The sequence below is a fragment of the Melozone crissalis genome, unplaced genomic scaffold (assembly GCF_028551555.1).
Source record: "Melozone crissalis strain CALT ecotype California unplaced genomic scaffold, PUWL_Pcris_2 ptg000008l_1, whole genome shotgun sequence".
NCBI lineage: Eukaryota > Metazoa > Chordata > Aves > Passeriformes > Passerellidae > Melozone > Melozone crissalis.
This window is the reverse complement of record NW_026535786.1, coordinates 11,589,080-11,606,138: the sequence shown is the minus strand read 5'-3', so window position 1 is coordinate 11,606,138 and position 17,059 is coordinate 11,589,080. Positions and strand designations below refer to the sequence as shown.

The window sequence follows — 17,059 nt, the reverse complement described above, 5'->3', positions numbered from 1 at the left end:
CCCAAAATGTACAACAGTAGATGTTCTTTGCCTGCAGCTGTCATGACAAGTTTTACACAGCAGCACAGAAGTATGAAACAGTTCTTGGCAAGCCAAGTGCAAGCGTGGACTATTAGCTCTCTGTTGCTCTCACTGCTTGGATTTACCAAACTGCACTCCTTGCAGCCTTTAGCAGAACACATGGCATTCAGCAGAAAGGTGGATCACCTTGCTTTCCCTAAAGGAGCAGAAGTTGTTTCTTCTCCTGTGTCAGAAACTTAATGAAAGGTAAGCAGTGGCACATCTGCCACTTGCTCCTAGCCAAGGCTAAATCCCTGAAGAACACAGGGAATGTAAAAATACAAAGCAACAGGCTTGCAGCTGTAGAAAGACACCTAACCCCAGGGTAGCCCTGGGTTCCTCTAAACTAAGTCTGTTTTTCTAAGCCTGTTTATAGATCCATCCTTTCACAAAATTATATAACTTATGTGGACTAATGAAAATGCTCTCAAGTGGAACCTTGTTTCATTCTTCTCTGCTTCCTTTCCCTACAAATGTCACAGGTAAGAAAACAGAGGAAGAGGAATCTTTGCATGTAAGGAAGAGGATTATTTCCTTCCTCTGTTACATTTCCTTCAGTACTTATGGCAGTACTTGGAGACAATCCCAACAACAACCATGTTACTCTGGACTCTCTCAGCATTTGTGGCAAAAAAATAACAGATTACAAAAAGGTTTTCTAAGGGCTCAGTGTTGGACCAACTTGTCTTCCCTTAATGTCAATGTGAGGAATATTAATGACAAAGCTTAATGACTCCAAGAATCCTTCACAGAGATCTTACTTACTGGGGTAACTGGATGTACACCAAGCAAAAAGCCACAGATCAAACCTGGAAAGAAGAAGAACAACAAAATTAATTTTTTTGTCTTTTGGACCCACTTCCCACCACAAACATAATTAGCTTAGGAGGACAGAAAGAAGAAATTTAGGGAGATTTAAAAAACAAACAGGAAAGGTATATAAAATTCTACCTGCTCCTGAACAAAAGGAGTAAGTCTTAACACTGGTTTCCAGGGCACAATATACTGATTTGATCTGGACTCAAGTTTAAGTAATGGCAATAGGCAAAATATTAGAACAGAAACTGAAGGGAAAACAGAGATCATGAGGAAAAGCAAAAGCTGTGTGTCTATTTGTGCTGGTTTGACCAGAATTTAAATCTGAAATACTAGTAAAAAAAATCCAGTGCTTCTACCCCTTGGCATTTAGGTCCCCCATTATCACCATGACTCCTGATGACCTGCTTACAGCAGCCAAAGTAGAAATTAAGCAAGACCCTTCATGATAAACTCTCCTCCAGTAGCCTTGCTTTCTGACAGATGTCACCTTTGCTTCTAGTACAACACAGAGTCCTTTACTTCTAGGACAACTGCCGAAGTCAAAACCACACAAAACCACACAACAGAAAGCACTCCACCTTATCCAATTCACACTGGAGCTTTCAAGCCTGTAACACCACCACTCCACTGTTAGAAGAGTGCTACAGCTAGCAAAGTGAGACCAGGATTTCCTTCAACCACATGGAGGAAAGACGTGGAGCAGTACTATCTCCACTGTTTAAAAGACCATCAACATTATTGCAGCTGTAAACAAACCAACAAAAAAAAAAGAATTACAGACTAAGTATTTTTTAAAAATTGTGATCATTCACCAAACTTGGTCAATGGAAATGTTTCCATATTTCCATTGTTGCTGATTTCTAAAATAATGTTTTTCTTCTTCTAGGTTTTGTTAGGCCTCAGAAGCTATAGGACTTCTGCTTTGGAAGATGGACTTGTCTCCTTACTTTCTTCTGCTGTGAACTGTGGATTGAACAGGTTCAATCTTCACTGTATCAAGACAATGAAACACTGATAGTGATTTCACAGTCTGTTTACTGACGTGCTTCAGCACATGGACACTTCAAGAGATCATACACACTGCTTCTATACATCTTCCCTAAAGTGAACTAAACACTATGTGAACTCATCACTGATGTCATGCTCCATGGCAAGCACTTTCAGGCATCCACACAACCCAACCAGCTCCCCAGTGACACAGGTGACAACAATTTCCGCCACTGAAGTACCCATATTGAAGTCAAGGGTAGCTAAGCAGTAACTAATATATAATAATTTTTTTTTTTACCAAGAATTAAATTAGCCAAGATTCCCCACATTTCCATTGTGTAGATGTGAACAAGTTAGTCAAACTGCTGTCACACGCAATATACTGGCAGCTACACTCATAGATGAACTTTCTTTACCACTGATATAAACCAGTTTTGAGCACAGCACAATCTGTAGCAAAGGCAGAAATGGTCTGAGAGGAGCCCTTAAAGTCATGTAAGCCTGTAAAACAGGTAAGTCCTAGCCATGTCAGTGGTACACTGACTGGCTTGACAAAAGCCAGCTCTACACGATAAAATTAAAATGGAAAATGAAATGCCTGCAAGAAAACTGTTAAAGAGATCTTGTTGTTGGCAAAGGTAAACATTAATAATAAACTCAAAGAAACAAGACTCATCTGACAGACCAGAACTGGTGAGATAAAAACTCATGGGCAGATGCAACCAAAGCGCTCAGTTCATACCCCCAAAGATTCAATACATGGCTTGGGTTGGTACAAGATTGTTGCAAAAACTATGATGGCAAGGAACAGCCACTCTGCAAGTCCTTCAAAACCTCAAATCTTTCACTGTGTTTTCTACAAGAGTAGGGAACTGTACTGAGCAGCCAGGCAACCTGTTCAATCCACAGTTCACAGCAGAAGAAAGTAAGGAGACAAGTCCATCCTCCAAAGCAGAAGTCCTGTAACTTCTGAGGCCTAACAAAACCTAGAAGAAGAAAATGCTGTACTTTTCTCTTCTAGAAATCTCAGTGACCGGTAGGCATTATCTCCTGATAGCCTTTAGGTATATCACCAGACCTCAACCTCTAAACTAAAGCATTCTTGTCTTCCAGTTCCTCAAACCATGGCCCAAGGGCAAGCAGCCTGTTTGCTTTTATAAACAGGTGCTTTGGACCAATGTCATCGTCACAGGTAAGTACCAACTTTGGTTGTCCTTGACAGTTTCGAGCTTGCCATGGGGATATTTTGTACCTGAAGTATGAGTGCATTTTATTAATAAAATTAAAACCTACAGCTCTAACCACTTAGAGATCTTTGAAACAGAAACTGAGTTGTCCAGTGATACAAGCAGAAACAGTCTGGTAGTGATCTTCTAATAAAGACTTAAGAAGAATATGAAGCAATGAACATCACCTCTTAGTATCTCTTAGAAGTAAAGGAGGGGGATGATTTAGCACCTTCAAAACAAACAAGGGTCTTAAGAAGACTTTGATAAATTATTTTCAAATTTTAGAAACAGAGGAACTAAATAGTACTTGCTAAAGCAGAAAGAAAGAAATTCCTAAATGAAGCAGCGTTTCTCCTTAAAGAGCTCTTTAAAATGCAGTTCAGAAAGAAACAGCAACATATCTAAATTACTTGAATCAGCTTTGTTTCTTTTGTGTGGTTTAATGTAGAAACAGCAAGGAAGAAATGGACTAAAGATAGCAAAACTGTTCTGTTCTTACCACAGAATGAACTTCCTCAGCTCTTCAAAGAGGAACTGATGGAGAACAGAATAAGAAGGAAGAACTGAAGACAGAGACTAAATAGCTGTGAAAACCAAGCTATGATGAAAAACAAGCAGGATTTTTGGTTTTCATAAAGTAAAGCAAGATGCAATAGAGATTGTTTGGGTGTCCCTGGAGAGTAGGCAGCTGAAGATGGATTTTTCAGGGCAAACTGACTGCTTTAAGAAAGATGTCTTCAGAAATTATTTTAAGAAAAACACAATGAAAGTAAGAGTTTATTGTGTAAATCTTGAGAGGTACTTTGTGGTGACCATTCACCAGGAAAATGGTGCATCAACATGGAACTTGGAAAACTCAAAGCTATCCAGATGAATTTGCATTGGTGTGGGAACCTAAGACTGTTCTCATTTCCTCCTCCTGGTTCTCCTGAGAAAATCCCTTTTCTACTTCATGGTCCTTTTTACTTTGCCTTCTATATAACTAGAATGAGCACACATCCAAGAAGCTCCTGTTCTCAATGAAGTCTCTTCCTCTACAGATAGTCAAATCACTCTATGGATCACTGGTCCCAGCAATTACTTTTACCACGGCCTTCATACCACAATCTCTGACCACATTCACCTGAAATACCATCCTCAGTCCTCCCACATGAAACAGCAGCAGTCTCAGTGTGTGGGATTTCGCTGATCTTCCATCCTGAGTAGGTGTGAGGGGAATATATTGGGAATTTTCCCAGAGTTGCAGTTCTTCCCCCTTGCTCTTCATCCTTGATGGCACCCAATAGCTCAGTATTAGGTGTCTGTGCTGTTTATATCCTCCCTAGAGATGCCTCTGCTGCTGTCCACAGTGTCCCAGGTTCTATGAATGTAAAGTCTTGCCAGTCCTGCTGCTTTCTCCACTGCTGGGAAACAGATCAGCAAGAGCTTTTCTAACACTCAGAGCCACTGTTACTTGGCAAAACTTTGTGAGACAGCACAGCAGCACTGGAGAGATCCAAAAGCTCTGATGTATGAAAGAAATTTATACTTGGAAGGTTTCCTTTACAGGCTTTTAGGCCAGCCATTTAGGTTTTTAATTTTACAAGGAGACATGCTCCCATCTGCATGTTAGCACAGGTCTCTTATACTGCCAGAACCATTATCCCATTCCCCTAATGGTATTTTGTCCACATGTATATAAATACATATAAACAATACTGTGCAGACTGTCCTCCAGTGGAAACAACATACTAGACATTCTCAGAACATTGCTTTCAATCCTTCACAACTTCAGCTGCACCTTTTTCAAACAAAGCCAGGTAACAACCTTCATTCACATATGGCTAGGCTACACTCTTAAAATTGAATGAAAAGCTGATTTTGGGATAAGTACGTATTTACAAAATCAAGGAACAGTTTAAAACAAAGCTGGATGAACATCCTGGCAGAACCACCTTACACTGAACTGTATGCAGAGTTGTAGGTAAAAAACACCAGTAGAGAAACAGAAAACAAAGTAAGCTTTTGAAAGCATTCTTGAATTATTTAACCTTTAGAAATGTGCAACTACAAACAGAAAGTCTCCTGCCTGTGCTCAACATGAGTCTGGAGTACAGCTGCAATCACCATAAATGTGATTGTCAGCATACTGCCACAAGGCACTTGAGGAGACAGCACTGACCACCCAATTGCACAAGAGAAGTCACTTGGGTTCTTCCCACCAGCAACCTAAACCCAGGATTCTTCCAACTTCAAGCTTTGCCTCCCTCAATCTTTCAGGTCAAATGAATTTAAGAGTGAAATTAAAGAACACCAAATACAGGAGAGTTCACAGAGCCCTATGCTCTCTAAGATTTGTATGGATCCCTGCTCCCTAGAACAGAGTCTCAAAATTTTGAGCTAAGTCTCCTTCAAACCTGCTGACAGGGTGTGACATTTCAGCTCTCTGTTCAACGTACCACCTCATCCTTCCTTTCCAGCCCTTCCTCCCAGGGGAGGGCTGCAGACTTCCTTTCCCTTAGCCTAGTGCCTCCTCAAGGCTCCTGCCTTCCCACCCAGTCCCCCCTGAGCTCCTTCCCCAGTGCAGCCCTGCCTCCTGCCCAGACACACCACGCGTGGATAACGCAGCTCCTGTGGTCCTGTGCCAGTCCTGTGCTGATATATTCCATCCCACCCTCACTGTGAGCTTACACAGACCAATCCAAGCACTTGTAAATCAGTGAGGACAGCCCTGGGCGAAGGCAGCTCTGCTTGAGCAATATCAGAGTAGAAACTAAAGCCCAGCTAACACAGTTCAGCTGATTCTAGACTGAATCAGCCCCAAAAATACCATCAGCATTTTACTAGTTAATGCAGCTTGTTTCCCCTTTTGCACTCATAACAGGCATCATGGAAATAAACACCCAGCTACTAGTCACTTCCACCTTCAGAAATATCAGGAATTAGACCAGCATGTCAGCATTTGCATTAGAAAGGAGAACTCTTACAGCAAAAGGGAAAAGTGCTTTCAAAAAAACTTTAATAAGTTTTCCTGTTATACATTTTGAAACAAAGATTAATGCAAACTTCAAGTCTTTTAAATGTATGTTACTACTTCATGGTTATCATACTATTACAACATCATATTCACATCACTGTAAAGAAATGCTAAGCTTAATTAATACCTTTGTCCACTTAAAGGCTTATTGGAGCATGTTTATGATTTAATCTGCCCCATCTGCCTGGAGCTATCTCTACAACATGTCTGTCTGTTTTATACTCTTGATTTTAAAAGCTTTTCAACAACAGAATATTTTGACCCTTCCTCAATAGGCAGTTTAACAGACTAATACATCCCACTGGCATCAAAACACAGCTCATTACTTACTCAGGATCCCACATTTCCTATCTGTTCTTTCTTTCTTCCATGTGAAGCACAGTCAGATGCCTCCTTTCTTACTGGACTTGCAGACAGTGACACCTTGCAGCAGCTGGGCTTTGCCCAAGGATCACGCCTCATTCTACAAACTCTAGCCCTCAAGGTTTATTTTTTGACAGCAATAAATGCAAGTGTTTGGAATATCATCAGAAAACAGAGGGAAAGGTGAGGTTGGGCTTAAAAGACATTTAAGCAACAGTGCTGTCCAGCTGTATTAACACTTAAATCACAGAGACATCACCTTCCCAGAAAGACCTGTGCAAGCAGCATGAGGAAAGCATCCAACATCTCTCACTGGAGATCAGAGTCCAGCCTCATGACCACCACACCACAGAAAACACGGCACTGAAACACAGGAAGTAACCCATAGGACAGATTTGATGGGTTTTTTCCCAGGAAACTCAGCACTGACATTCAGCAATGCATGTTTCATTTAGAGAGGCTACAAGGAGCAGCAGAAACAGCCTCTGGAAGTCAGCTTTAGGAGATCGGGAAAGATGAAGAAGAAGGGCATTGGTGATACCTGTCATCTCCAATAAAGTATCTTGTTAACAGCTAAGTAAAATATATAAAATTTTTATCTTCCCAACAAGTACTTCTCAAAATTAAATTACAACATGCATTGCACGAAGCAAAGAGATGGCACTTCCTGAGGACATGCCCACTTTTCCACAATTTCACTGCCATGTAGAGAGGAAAGACAAATATCTATTTTTTGGTCCACTCACATTCTCTGGGTATTGCTAAGATGGCCTCACCAAGACTGACTCAGTCCTAAGGTCTGTTAACAACCACAGCACAAATGGGGAAATGATCTGCTGGTCCTTGCATATTTATTCTATTTTCTATAGAGTCAAAGAAGACAACCCTCAGATAAGAGCTATTCCCTTGTCATACCGTGTCTTTCCCCAGGCTCAGCACCATGCTTTATTGTCATCACACTTCCTACATGAAATTTGAAAGAGCATGGTTTGATCCATTCCAGAATGCATCTTGAAGTGCTGTTACACCAAAAAGGCACTTTGTGATTTGAGAATTACTAAAGGAAAGTGAGTTTATAAATACAAATCATTCCCCTACCCACACACATACCTCTCCAGCATAAGCTGTGAGCATACTGAGAAAAGTTTTTAATTTAATTTCTTTTAGCATCTTAGCAACACTTCAGCATCCTAAAACCTTCCTTCATTTCTTCATCTGGGGTATTTACAAGTATTGCCATTGTTTCACACACCTCCTTCTTTCTCAGATCAAATGGCTGCTTGATTTCAGGATCAGAGAATTCATGTTGGAGCAGGCCTGTGGGGGTTCCATCATGCTCTACCTTACACAGGACCAGCTATGAGGTCCCAACAGGACTTCATCCACTTTGGCCTTGAAAACCTGTGAGGACAGGCATTGCACAACCCCTCTGGGCAACTTGTTCCAGCATCTGACTGTCCTCCTTGTTGGAAATTACATCTATCTTGAACCTCATTTCAACTTCCCTTTGTTGTCCCTCATACAGTCACCATACAAAAAAGCGAAGAAGCTCTGTCTTCTTGAGAACCTCCTCTAAAGTACCAGGAGGTCTCTAAAGGTCCCATCAAATTTTCTCTTCTCCAGGCTGAGCAAGCCTAGCTCCCTCAGCATATGATCCTCATGCTGTACCAGGGCTCTGAGAGCACTGAAAGGCCTCCAAATGCTCTCTTTAAAAGCCTCACATCCACCCCTGCTCTCTGCTCGTGGCACCAGGGACCCCATTTTAGCTCTACCTGTGGCATTCAGTGCCTGCCCAACCTGTGCAGCAGCTGTGCCCTGCCTCCAGCCAGGTGTGCGAACCTGGTCCTGGACCCTGTTGATGCAGACCCTGACCTGAGATAATCCCTTCCTTGGGTACTGGCTGCAATCTTATTAAAATAGTCCTGAGTATTGTCAGCTGCCTTCGCTTCCAGGGCACAGCACTGGCTCCTGCTCAGCCTCTTTAAAGCATTCTCATCTCTTTTTGTCATGCATCAGTAAATCTAATGACATTCAACACAGAAAACTAACAGGGCATCAGTCACTTGCAAACAGCGCAATCCTGAAACATGATAAAAGGGAAAAGCTGAGGAGGGCAAGAAATTGCAATTGTAAAACACAAGTATCTGGGGAATATTAACATGCTACTTTTAAGATAAGCAGCCACTTCTGCTCCAGCTTTCTCGGAGTAACATCAAGACAAAGTCTTGGATTCTCTAGTGAAAACTCGCTAGTTTCACTTGTGAAACAAATGTGAAAGTAACTCCTTCAGTCAGTGCTGCCACCTCAGTGCTGGTTTGCTATTTTAATCTGTGCTCTTCCTGTGTTTCACTTTTCTATTGCAGTTTTTTAGTTTGTGTCTTTGGGGAGACAGGGGTTAAACACTAAAAATACACAGTTGTGATGGAAATACCCTCATGGACAGGCTGAGGTTTGGCATGCTTTGGAAGAAAATAACTTAAAATAGCACAGAAAGCAAAGACTGTGGGATATGCATCTCTGATAGCTACTTTCTGCTAAAATAACCAAAATAGCTAAGATAACACTGACACTCAGTTAACCCTCTATCCTGCTCAACAGAGATGAACAGGGCCTTTCTAACCTCAGAACTTTGCCTGACTAATACTAATGACACTGCATTTGTTATATTCTGACCCCAAGGTCTTTTTATGCAGCTTTATTAAAGAGAATTAGGTTTAAAGAAAGTGCAGGTACCAAAACCAAGCGTGCCACAAGTCTTATAGCCCTGTTATAGAAGAGGCTTTTTCTGTAGGATATGCAATTTGATCATCACAGGTCTAAAAATATGAAAGGGAAAGATCTGGAGGCAGAAGCTATATTAGCTCCATCAGTTTTCATACTTGGAGCTCAGGAAAAATGTAAAATGGAAGCAATGGACATAAAACTGCAAGGACAGATTTTTTTTTCCCTGGCGTTCCCTACATCACATTGATAATTTATCTTTAGACATTCTAAAAGTTATGGAGTGCTAACTCTGTCCCCACATTCTATGCCAACACAACTCACATGAATGCACACTTCAGTGGCTGCTATCCTTTGCAGTTATACACCCTGGCTACAAAGCTTAACAAACAAACCATTAAAACAATTTGTGGCACCTGTTACTAACAACTCTGCCACAGGAACACGTTAAGTTTTGGCTTCCATAGGCAACATTTAGGCTCATCTAGGAATGGGCCAAGAGCCCAAACAAACTCTTTGATTTGACTCTCATGGCTGTTCTAGAGAATATTTAACTTCTACCCAGACATATCCCAGGTGACTTATGCCCAAGTCTTAAAGTAAGTTCAGTGTGGTCAGGTAGGAAAATCAGGCACTCCATTCCCATGGTTCAAACCACAGAACTATACAGTGTAAAAGCACAGAACAAAAGAGTTGATAGAAGGATTCAGTGAGAAATGCAGTTCTTGCAGTCTGACTTTTCCTTAACACAGCATCCCCACACCTCAGGTCCTCCCCTGCCCATCAGAAATCCCTGGAGCTGAAGGCCCTCCCGAGAGGCAAACCTCACAGAGCTCCCACCTCCCACCAGGAGCACGGTGACAGGCGGATATCCCAAGATACAGCAAGAAAAGTTTCCAAAAGCTCCAACAGGAAAAGGCCACGCTGGAGTCAAGTTTTACATAAGAAGGGGGAAGGCAGGAACCGCTGGCACCACGTCCGCGGAGCTGTCAGCCCCGGGCGGGCTCGCTCCCATCGCGGCCGGGCGCAGCCTCCCTCCCCTCACGGGTGCCCTGCGCGCTCCCAGCCCCTCATCACGGGTGCCCGCCGCACCTCGGGGATGCGCAAGGCCACGGCAGAGGCAGCCCCCGCCGGCCAGCAGCGCTGTCCCAGGGTGCTCTCCATCCCCAGCCGGAGCCATCCGCTGCCGTGCGGGATGGGCACCGCGGGCTCCCCGGCCGAGAGCAGGACCGCGCACGCAGACGCCGCTGGGCTCGACTCATCCCTCCGAACTAACTTTCCTGTTTCCGCAAAAATCACACAGGCACCGGAGGAGGGGGTGGGGGGTTATTGTTCCCAGCAAACACTCCTCGCCCCCATGAGCCACCCGCAGCCCCATCCCGCCGGGACCCCGCCGCTCCCCAGCACCTCCAGCGGCCGGGCCGGCATCCCACGACCCCCGTAAGGGGCAGTCCCGGCACCCCCGCCCCGGGCCGACCCGCTCCCGCCACCTCCCCTCTCCCAGGGCCGGGAATGGCCCGCAGGTCCCCGCCGCCCCTCGCCCCCCGCGGCGCCGGGTCTCACCCGCGCGTCCCTGGGCCGGGCCGGATGGGGCCGAGTGCTGGGGGAGCGGCGGAGGTAGGGCAGGACACGGCCCCGGCTCCTGCCAGCGGAAACGGGAGGAGGGGCTCGGACCGGCGTTACCGAGCGGGGAGGAGCTGGGGGCGCTGCCCAGGGGAGGCTCCAGCCCCGCGGAGGAGGGAAGGGAGGGATGGAGGGTGGGAGGGAGCGCTGCCGGCCCGCTCCTCCAGCGCACCCCACCCGCTCCGTCCTGCGCCCGCCGGAGCCCCTTTGGCAGAGCTCTGCCTGGAGCCCGCCCCGCTCCCTCTGCCGCCCGCGGTGCGCTCCGGGAAACCCCTGGGGTGGGCGCCAGGAGCATCCCCCGGCGCACCCTCCTGCCGGGGCGGGGCGCCCCGACCGCCCCCCTCAGCTGCCCCTGCCCCGAGGGACCCGCGGCTGGACGGGAGCCCCCTCCGAGCTCAGGCAGGCAGGGCTGGTGCCCGGGCCCGGAGTGCAGCCCCGACCGCCGCTGCGAGCGGCAACCCCGGGCGGAGACGCTCGCTGGTCCGAAGCCCACCATGACTGTCTGTGTGTTGCTTTGGCTTCTAGCACAGAAGGAGACCGTGTCTGAATGTTCCCCTGTCGCAACAGGAGTTGTAGACAGGTGTGGGTCGGTCTCTTCTCCCACGTAACAAGCGATAGGACGAGAGGACACAGCATCAAACTGTGCCAGGTGAGGTTTAGATTGGATATTAGAAAATATTTATTTGCTGAAAGTGTGTTCAAACATTGGAACAGGTTGCTCAGGGAAGCGATGGAGTCACCATTTATGGAAGTATTCAAAAATGAGTATATATGGTGCTCAGAGACTTGTTTTAGTGGTGGACACAGTAGTCCTGGGTTTATGGCTGGACTCTTGGACATCTTTTCCAATCTTAATGATTCTTATCTGGAGTGCTATGAGACAGGGCCATAAGGGAGATGATCTGACATCATATAGAAAGTCCCCACCTGCCTTCCTCTGGGTGTCAGTGGAAGTGCAACAAAAACTGAATAAAGTCAATTTCAAACACTCTCTCCAGCAGAAGACTTTCGAGTTGCCTTAACAGAGCTGGGGAAAGTTTTGGTATGGACCCCTAAGCGAAGTGTTATGTGCTGAGGAAACAACCTAGAACTGGGGCAGAGATGCCTACAGAAGGAGAGCAGTGCAGTTATGGACATGGGCCTCCTGAGAGGAACTGTATTTTAGTGTGTGAAGAGTAACTCAAGGCTTTACCATAAATGTTTTTGGAGAAGGAAGATCTGTTTCGCATTCCGAGGTCCCCTGTGTATTCTCATTTCCTTCTCTGGTACTGCTGCTGCTGTCACACTTCTCAGTTCAAGGAGATGTCCACATCAAATATATTCTCTTGTACTTTCCATCATGTCCTAAGTGGATTTTTATAAACTGCTTGGTTCAACAGACTCAAAGCATCCTGGTGGCAGTGCTGCCAGCAACAAAACTGTCATTTGCTGCATGTTTGTTTCTCTCCCTCCCCAAGAGAAGCACAAGCTACAGCTCTCTGTGATTTATTTACATGCAGAAGTAGACAAACTTTGCTGTGTGTTTACCTTAAAGCAAGCAATGAAGAAAATATATCTTGCAATGCACCAAGAGATAGAGATCTGTGGAGAGCACTTCTTTTGGTTCTTTGGTTCCAGGCTCCAAGAAGAGTCCATCTCCTGGATGCTGTAGCTCTAATGCAGCAAATCCCATTAGACCTGAGGACTGAAGGATCTTCATTCCAGAACTGATGCAAATCTTTAGTAAGTTAAACTTTGGAAATAAACAACAACTTCCTGAAAGAGAAGCAGCACAGGAAGTCAGCAGACAATGAGAACACATTTGACACTTTTGTTGGTGGTGTTATTGTTGGTTGGTTGTTCACTCTAAAAGAGACAGCATGATGTTGTGTTCTTTACCTGTTGCATAAGCAAAGCAGCTTTATACCCAGGTATATGAGATTTCTATAGTTGAAGTCTAAGTAAAAAATCAATATGTGAAATCAAGTCATCATTTTGTGTCTGCTTTGGAAAAAATGTAAAACATGTGCAGGAAAAGAAACCCAAACATATATGGGAGCTTAGTATGAACCTGATGATTTAGGGGAGAGCTTGAGGATCACTGTGAAACTGAGGACTGGAGTTGCTGATACTGTAGATACACTTTGTACCAAGGAAACTGCATTTATCTGCAGGTCTCTTCTCAATTTTGCCATTAAGTTTAGGAAAGTAGTCTGTTGGACCTGTGTTCCAGCTTCAACTAGCCATCTTCCACATGCAACCAAATCTAACATGGGGGTGCTCTAATGTTGTCCATACAGTGAGGAACAGGAGTTGCACCTCATGAGCATCTTCTCTCAGGCAACCAGCAACAGGACAAGAGGCCACAGTCTTAAGCTGCACCAGGGGAAGTTTAGGCTAGGCATTAGAAAAATGTTTTTCACAGAAAGAGTGGTTCAGCATTGCAATGGGCTGCCCAGAGAGGTGGTGGAGTCACTGTCCCTGAAGGTGTTTAAAAATAAATGGATGTGGCACTTAGTGCCATGCTTTAGTTGATAAGGTGGTGTTAGGTCATAGGTTGAACTTGACAGTCTCAAAGGTCTTTTTCAACCTTAATTTTGTGATTTTGTGTACCTGAATCCATGGCATATGACCAGCAAACCTGAAGGCTACATGCAGCTTCTAAGAATATCTTTGAGTAGCTGCATTTGAGGCATCTAGAAAAGGATGCTCTCCACTGTAATTCACAGGATGTACCCCCTCTTCTGTAATAGCAAGTCTGTGGCTTTGGTCCCAGCCACCAATTTCAGATGAAATCATAATATGGCAACAGAGCTGAGTGCTGTGGGGAAATTAAGGAGGTTGAAAATCAAAGTCTTTGCTTCTCTTTTTGACAGAAAGAAATCATCCATCTAGACTTTCTAACTTTGCTTATATTGATGTTCTTTCCATCACAATTGCTGTATTTTGCACCTCAAGGAAATGAGGGGGGTGCCTTTCTCTAAAGATGCTGTATTAGTTTTCCTCAGAATGAGCACCAGTACTTTCATGGCTCATGTAAGAGGCCAAAATTGTATGGCCTCTTAAATGAGAGGAGTCAAGATTTGGAGTCTTGACTAATTGCTGAACCAGCAGGCAAATATGGTACTAGATCTGGAACTGGTGTCCAAGAGGATTGGGACTGCACCACAGTCTGTGAGGTTATGGACAGAGCTGTGGTCAACCTAAGCTTCAGGCTAGCCTTCCCTCATAGAGAGAGCCCTGATCTTGCCATTTCAGTACAAGCATGCAAGTTTTCTGCTGCCTTCCTGCTTGGTTTTGATGCAGACTCTGCTTGCAGGATTGGTGAAACAGCATGATCCCCTGGCAGCTGCTTGAAGGCTCAGCATGTGTTCCTCCTGCCCCTTCCACAGCTCTACAGCAAGTTTGAGGGTGTTCTCACCTGTCTGAATTAGTTCTTGTTCTTTGCTGTAACCACACAAGATCATCAACTCCTTCATCTGGTCCAAGATGTCAAAGAAGCAAGACAAAAATGAGCTGGGTAATAGGGAAGAAAATGCCACTTGGAAACCATTGCACCAAAGGCTAAAGTGTGTGTGTTATACTCAAGGAAATAATGATCCTTGGATCTAGATATTGAAGTAGGAGATTTAAATTCAATCCCTACCTTTGTCTCTAGGCCCACCTACATGTTGTCTTTGTTGGCAATGTCAGCTTAAGAAATTCCCACCCCCTCACCACAAACACATGAATGAATTAAAATGAACTTGTCTTACCTGAAGTGTTCCTTTTGGCTTTGAAGTGCAGATGAAGGGAGGGCTCCTGACTTGCCTAGTTCTGTGTTGCTCAGACCCATGGTCTGTCTTATCTCAGAAGACTATCAGTAAGTGGAATCATTTTAGTAATTCAGTTTGACATGATTCCACAAGCAGATGTAGCTGCACAAATTAGGGCTGATAAACTGAAGCATGTACATTAGGAAAAAAAAAGGGAATCAGTTAAATGGAAAGCTTTTAAGTGCTTTGTTATAAAAAAAACATGGATATTTAGATCTGTTTTGTCAATTTACCTTCTAAGGTCTCAGTGTTGTGGCTGTAAAGTGACCAGGGGAATCAGCTTTTAAAGTTTCGTCCTTTGATTTTACAGCAAGTTCTTACAGGTTAAGTTAATAATTCTGGTATTTCTGCCCTAACAGAAATTAAACTTGTAAGACACTCTGATATCCTCATTTGTTGTCAGTTCTTTAGAGTTCAGTTAGCCTTTCCTCTTGAATCTGTCTTTTTTTACATATGCTGCTATTTTGTGTTTGCTTTGCTTTATTTTTAGCAAAATTGCAGCTGGCTCTTAGTTTGATGCACTGTTTGGGTTTCTTCTGGTGAAATTCCAAGAAAGGAAGTCTTGGGGACAGAGAGCTACAGTCCTTCCAGTCTTTGAAGTATTTTTGCATGGATCTCACCCATTCTGCAAGGAGACAGAAGCTTTTTAGTCCAGATCAAAATTACCAGTACTTCTTTTGCCTCTTAGCTTTACTAAATCTTCTTCATCTCTTGGCCTACATAAAAGTGAGCTCTCCAAGACACACAAATTTTCTTTTCCTTTCTCCACTGAATTTCAAAGGCAGGTAGATGTCTCTTGCTAACCCTGGTTATTGACACCAGGGTGCTGTTAACTCCAAGAGCAAGCATAGAAAGAAATACTGCCAGAGGAAAATCTCCCACTGGTATTAAGTTGAAAATAAACACTGCAGAAGTGTCCCAAAATGAACTGTGCGAAGATTTCCTCTGTCCCTCAGCCTGTTGGTTCATGTTTGCTGCCTTGATAACATCTATAACTTCGCTTAATGTGGTTTTACTAATGATCAACTAATGGAGTAAGTGAACTTCTAGGGCTCATCTTCTTCAGGGACTGACTTCCACAGGGTCTGCTGTTGTGGTGTAACCCAGCAGTGAAAGCATGCAAGGCACCAAGCTCATGTTTGCAGGAGAGTACTAATACACATCATAAGGAATTTTCCATTGCTGGGGACTTTCTCTGCCCTTTCTCTGCACTGGCTTCATTTCAAAACATTTTTGTCGGCATTGGCCAAGAATACTTTTCCCAAGGGTCAGTCTTTTTTCTTATTAGCAAGGTTTTATTTGATTTGTTGCCTGCTCCACACATGGTTCAGAGATCAGGAAGGAGATTGCACAGGGCTGAAGCAGGCAGGTGCATGCATCACCAATGGACTGTAGACAGTTGGTGCCATTCATACCCATGTGGTCAGCTGGAGAGGATGCTTGGTTTGCAGAGATTTAGTTAATTCAGTCCTGGGTGGCTTGGTTACCTGGCTGAGACTAGCAATAACACCCAATGGATGGGCAAGGGCAGCCTGTGCTTGTATGGATTTTTCATGTGTAGCACAGAACAGCAGGTATTTCAAGATGCTTTGTCTTCTCGGTGTTTAAAGTACTTGGCTCGTCTTCCTCCAAGCTTGACTGATTCTTGGTTACCAGCCATGCAGATCTTAAGGAAAGCTGTTGGCATCTGTGTGTTTGTATTACTGTTTGGAAGTCCGTTCTTGAAGGTATTTCTTTGTCTTGGAGAGAGCAGGCACAGCAGGAACTTGGTGAAGATTTTGCTTAATAGGTGCAAGCAAATTTTCTGTTCTTGACCATCCACTTTTGGCTCCAGCACAGAGAAGGTTAACAGCTCTAGCCCTGCAAGGTCCTTAAAAGTAGCCTCTGAGAATGCAGTGTCTACAAGATTGGGGGGGGGAAAATATCACTTTTCCCATAACAGGAAACAAACCATCCTTCTCCATCTCTGACTTCATGGCATTATCTTTGCTATCCTCCTTACCCTTATCCTTTCCTTCCCATGCTTCAAAGCACAGGATCTGCCTGGTGAAGACTCATGCCTGTCAGGGACCTCCCACGTGCAAATGGAAACCCACACTTTCACAGTTAAAACAGATCAACTGGCATGCAGTTGCCTAATGAGGAAGTAAGTCAATTAGTCCCCCTTCCACATGAAACTGATCATCCAGGCCACACGACTCTGCCTGGCCACCCAATAAATTTCCTGTTCACCCTTTGCCAGAGCATCATGCAAACCACCTCTTCCCTCAGAGCAACATGAATAGCTGCATCTTTCCCCCACGTCAGCAGCATTGTAGAGACCAAGATTATTGCCTAGCAGTGACTCCTCTCTGAATAGACAACCTCAGTTTACAAGTAGAGCAGAGAGGCTGTGCTTGATTGCCTTGGAAACACAGAAAGCTAAGCTGTTTTCATTCTTCCCT

The 17,059-nt window shown here is 44.4% G+C and overlaps 1 protein-coding gene across 2 annotated transcripts in view; it reads right to left on the bottom strand.

Annotated features, from left to right (window-relative positions):
- The window catches only part of TSPAN9 (tetraspanin 9), a 168,639-nt gene extending 157,819 nt beyond the window's left edge, over nucleotides 1-10,820 (bottom strand). The window contains exons 1-2 of one of the 2 annotated variants that reach the window (XM_054269945.1): nucleotides 10,762-10,820; nucleotides 826-869 (exon numbers count right to left, since the gene is read on the bottom strand). The gene's annotated coding sequence lies outside the window, so the exon portion shown is untranslated. Of the gene's footprint in view, nucleotides 1-825; nucleotides 870-10,761 lie in introns of those variants that run through there. The other variant, XM_054269944.1, reaches the window with a different exon arrangement.
- Nucleotides 10,821-17,059: the final 6,239 nt, after the last annotated feature.